Genomic DNA, 5221 nt, shown 5'->3' on the forward strand with positions numbered 1-5221 from the left:
TCATTGATTAGTTCTAGTAATTTTCTGGTGGAGTCTTTAGGGTTTTCTATGTAGAGGATCATGTCATCTGCAAACAGTGAGAGTTTTACTTCTTCTTTTCCAATTTGGATTCCTTTTATTTCTTTTTCTGCTCTGATTCCTGTGGCCAAAACTATGTTAAATAGTAATGGTGAAATTGGGCACCCTTGTCTTGTTCCTGATTTTAGAGGAAATGCTTTCAACTTTTTTGTTTTTTTCTCTACAGTCCTTAGGATTATGTAACAATAATGTATCCTGCTTGAGGACAGTCTCTGGAAAAAACCTTCTGGCTAATCCTGTTATCTTAAAATGTAAATTATGAGAGTGGGTCTAGTGATGTCTTTACAACCTCCAGACATTCTTTTGATTCATTGTAGTAAGTAATTAAAAAATATATAACTCCTTTGCTAACACTAGGGAGGGGGCACTCTTTCTGGCCCCTTCTGATGTCTAAGTCAGAAGCTTTCTCTATGTCTTTTATACTTTAATAAAACTTTATTATACAAAAGCTCTGAGTGATCGAGCCTTGTCTCTTGCCCCAGATTGAATTCTTCTCCTCCAGAGGCCAAGAATCCCAACGTCTTTCATGGTTTAGCAACAACCTTTCAGTCCCATCACTTCATGACAAATAGATGGGGAAACAGTGGAAACAGTGACAGATTTTATTTGGGGGGGCTCCAAAATCACTGTAGATGGTGACTGCAGCCTTGAAATTAAAAGACATTTCTTGGAAGAAGAGCTATGACCAACATAGACAGCATATTTAAAAGTAGAGACATTACTTTGCTAACAAGGGTCCGGCTATGGTTTTTCCAGTAGTATGGATGGATGTGAGAGTTGGACTATAAAGAAAGCTGAGCGCCAAAGAATTGATGCTTTTGAACTGTTGTGTTGGAGAGACTCTTGAGAGTCCTTTGGACTGTAAGGGGATCCAACCAGTCCATCCTAAAGGAAATCAGTCCTGAATGTTCATTGGAAGGACTAATGCTGAAGCTGAAACTCCAATACTTTGGCCACCTGATGCAAATAACTAACTCATTTGAAAAGACCCTGATGCTGGGAAAGATTGAAGGGAGGAGGAGAAGGGGATCACAGAGGACGAGATGGTTGGATGGTATCACCAACTCAATGGACATGAGTCTGAGTAAGCTCTGGGAGTTGGTAATGGACAGAGAGGCCTGGCATGCTGCAGTCCATGAGGTCACAAAGTCAGGCACGAGTGAGCAACTGAACTGAACTGAACTGAAAGCTTTTGAGCTCTCCATCAAATCTAAGTGAAAGCCTTGCTAGGTAGAGTATTCCTGGTGTAAGTTTTCCCCTTTTATTACTTGAACAATTTCCCGCCACTCTCTTCTGACCTGCAGAGTTTCTGCTAAAAAATCAACCTTATGGACATTTCCTTATGTGTTATTTTTTCTGTTTCCCTTGTTGCTTTTAATATTTTTCTTTGCATTTGTTTTTTGTTAGTTTCATTAATATGTGTCTTGACGTGTTTCTCCTAGTGTTTATCCTGCATGGAACTCTTTGCATTTCCTGGATTTGGGTGATTATTTCCTTTCCCATGTTAGGGAAGTTTTCGATTTTAATCTCTACAAGTATTTTCTCAGGTCCTTTCTCTTTTTCTTTTTCTTCTAGGACCCCTATAATTTGAATGATGTTTCATTTAATGTTGTCCCTGTGGTCCTTGAGAGTGTTTTCATTTCTTTTCATTCTTTTTTCTTTATTCTGTTCCATGGTAGAGATTTCCACAATTTTGTCTTCCAGACGACTTATCCATTATTTTGCCTGAGTTATTCTGCTATTGTTTCTTTTTAGTGTATTTTTTATTTCAGTTGTTTTGTTTATCTCTGTTTGTTGTTGAGTTCTTCTGTGTGTTTTACTTGCTCAGTTGTGTCCAATTCTTTGTGATCCCATGGACTGTAGCCCACCAGGCCCCTCTGTCTTTGGAATTCTTCAGGCAAAAATATGGGAATAGGTTGCCATTCCCTTCTTGTTAAATATTTTTTGTATCTTCTCAATCTGTGCCTCCAGTCTTTTTCTGAGACCTTGGAACATCTCTACCATTATTACTCTGAATTCTTTTTCAAGTAGATCGCCTATCTCTTATTCATTTAGCTTTTGTTATAGGTTTTTAATCTTTGTCCTTCATCTTTGTCATTTCATCTGTAGCCCCCTTTGCTCAGACTGTAGGATCGTAGCTCCTCTGGCTTCTGTCCCCTAGTGAATGAGTTTGATCCAGAGATCTGTGCCATCATCCCCTTTTAGGAAATTTGACTCATATTATAATGAAAAGAACCTTCCCTAGATATTGAGCAGGGCCTCCTCTTTGCTCTGCCATTGTCACTTCCTTACCAGAGGTGGGGTCTGCTCCATAGTTATTGTAGTAGAGGCCCAAGATCTGTTTTTTAGCTGTGATTCTTATCCATGGTCCAAAGTAGGTTGAATTGGAGCATTCCCACTAGGAAAGAAGCCACTTAATATCCCTCCTCTGGTACTGTTCACCTGTGAGTGAATTCTAATGTGTTCCCTTGTGCCCATGCTGTGGGCTTGTACAGTACACTGTTGTTGACATTGCTCTTGGTCCTGACTCAACTATGGGTATGCCAGTAATTCTCGAGGTCACTGGTGCTAATCCACTAAGCTCAGGTCCCAGAACTGCAGTAGTTGTGCATCAGGACTTGCTGTGGGAGCTATGAAGGGAGCATAGAGTCTGGTCTGACCCATATCCCACGTGTATATGCCCACAAAGCCCACAGCTGCTTAAGCAAGACCCACCCCAGCTGCAGAAGCATTTTATCCTTTCAGATGTCCTACAGGTGCCATCAACAGAGGTGTGACTTTGCAATTCCTGCATCTGAGAGGAGAGATTTCAACACTTCTTCCTTAGTCACTCAGCCCCTGGAACTCAGCCATGTTTTCAGTCTATCAGCAGATTTTCTTGTGTGGGGTGCTATCTGTGACTTTCTGACACAAGGTGGGTCCTGGCACCACTGACAGATTTCCTGGTCATAGAAGTTCTCTTCACCCCCCTATGACAATGTGGGCAGGTCCTATGTCCTGTTGGTGGAATTCCTAGTGAGAGAAGCTGTCTGTGCCTTTCCAGTTCAGCAGAGGTGGGGCCTAGTGTCTGCTTTTAGGTATGGAAGAGACAGCCACTGCCCAGCTATAGAACCCAAGTTGGCAGAAGCAACTCACACCTGCCCCTGGAGCTCCTGTTGCCTGGGAGTTCTCACAGAGATAGAAGTTCTTATGGTGGTTCCACTTCTCTCCTCCTGTGCCTCCCACTAATAGTCCTCTGCCTCTCTGGCAGGCCCATGCTCCCTCCTAGTACACCCTCAGTTGCAATAGCCTGATGGTTTCAGGCTGTTTCCACATTCAACCCTGGCCCTCCTCCTGGGTTTGACTGCCAGAGTCTGAGCTTTGTCATCCAACCCCATCTACACAGACAGGGGTTATCTCAGTTTGGGGAGTGCAGGGTGATGGTATTGATCCTCTGTGAAGTTTAATCTCTGCTCTGCCTCACACAAACTAATCCTGCTCTCTTCTCTGAGGCTTCAGATCCCCCTCTCCATCTAGACTGATTTCCCAGCTAGTGAGAAGACTTCCCTAGTATGGGAAAAATTCCTCCTTCACAATTCCCTCCCTAGGGTGCAGGCCCCATCCTGATTCCTTCTTTTTCTTTTGACTTTTGTCCTATCCAGTTATGTGGACATTTTCTTGTCTTTTTCAGACATCTGGCATCTTCTTTCATTGCTCCGTAACTGTAGAGTGTGAACTGTTCCCTTGCAGATGTATTTTCAGTGTTTTTGTTGAAGGAGGTGAACTCTGCTTCCTACTTCTCCGCCATCCTGATCGAACTCCTGAACATTTTTTTTTCCCCACAAAATGAAGCTTTATCAATCCAGCTAATAAACCAGAATTTATTTCAACTTTAAAGCCTGTTATCACAGATGAAACAGGTCACAAAATTTCCTTAGATAAATTTTGGGAAAAAATATGACTTATAGCATGCAATGGAAAACATTCAAGCATGATGGTGGGAAGAATAATATTCATCACCGTGGCATATTTTTACTATACTTTGCAAATAACTTTTCAGAATTCATATCAAACATACATGGAGCCATGAAGAGATAGCTGATCATAGGAATGTTGATGCCAACTGTTTGAGAAATACATGGAGAGGAGCTTGTTGAAGGTGCACTTAACGACATAAATGATGACAGGAAATAGTTGTGATAGAAAGATAAATATATCCCAGAAGTGACATGGGTAAAAGCTTTACATCAAAGCAATTCACATCAGTACTTCATGATACTGAAAGAACAAAGGGTAATAGATCTGTTATGTTATCTATAAATTAATAATATGACCACATTTCTCTGCAGTAGTAGTTGAGAAATGTTGGTTTAATTTAGCAGGTCATGTACACAGCTAAACACTGGAAGTTCTATTACTCTGCAGGAGAAGAGACTGGATACGGGAGAACACAGCAGAATATGCCAAATATTCCAGTTTTGTATTTTCTCCTTCAAAAGAAGTTTCAGTAAAATTGATGACTATATCCGTGAATTTAAATCCAATGGGCCTTTTTTCTGTATTTCTCCCATTGTTTCTCTCAGCAACAATGGGGAGTTTATTTCCTTCTTGAGAGAATCTCTCAGCTTGACCTCTGTGACACAGTAGTCTCTTTGATTTCCCTGATTTTTTGATCATTTGCATACTCACTTTTTTCTATTAGGAAATGCTGGGGTCCATTATGAGTAATACTAGTGTTTTTCTCTATATTCTATTCCCTGTAGACAAAGGTCTTATACAGATATATGTCCTCTCTCAGCTCTCCTGATCTATGCCACCAATCAAGGCAACTTCCAACACTCCTCATCCCAGTTAATGGCACCCAGGTTGAACAATTCCAGGGCTGACATAGTTCCTAGTTTACTGTAGGCACCTGACGTATATTTGTGAAAGAATAAATAAACTCATGCACCAGTGGGATGACACCCTATCCATCCAAGAGAGTCAGTGAAAAAAAATTTTATTGAAGCATAGTCGATTTACAGTGTTGCATTATTTTCTACTGTACAGCAAAGTGATTCCGATTATATATATATATATATATATATATATATCTCATAAGAAATTGAATGTAGTTCTTTGTGCCATACAGTAGGACCTTGTTGTTTATCCTTCCTATATATAA

The sequence above is a fragment of the Bison bison genome, unplaced genomic scaffold (genome assembly GCF_000754665.1).
Source record: "Bison bison bison isolate TAMUID 2011002044 unplaced genomic scaffold, Bison_UMD1.0 scf7180017863029, whole genome shotgun sequence".
NCBI classification, from domain to species: Eukaryota; Metazoa; Chordata; class Mammalia; order Artiodactyla; family Bovidae; genus Bison; species Bison bison.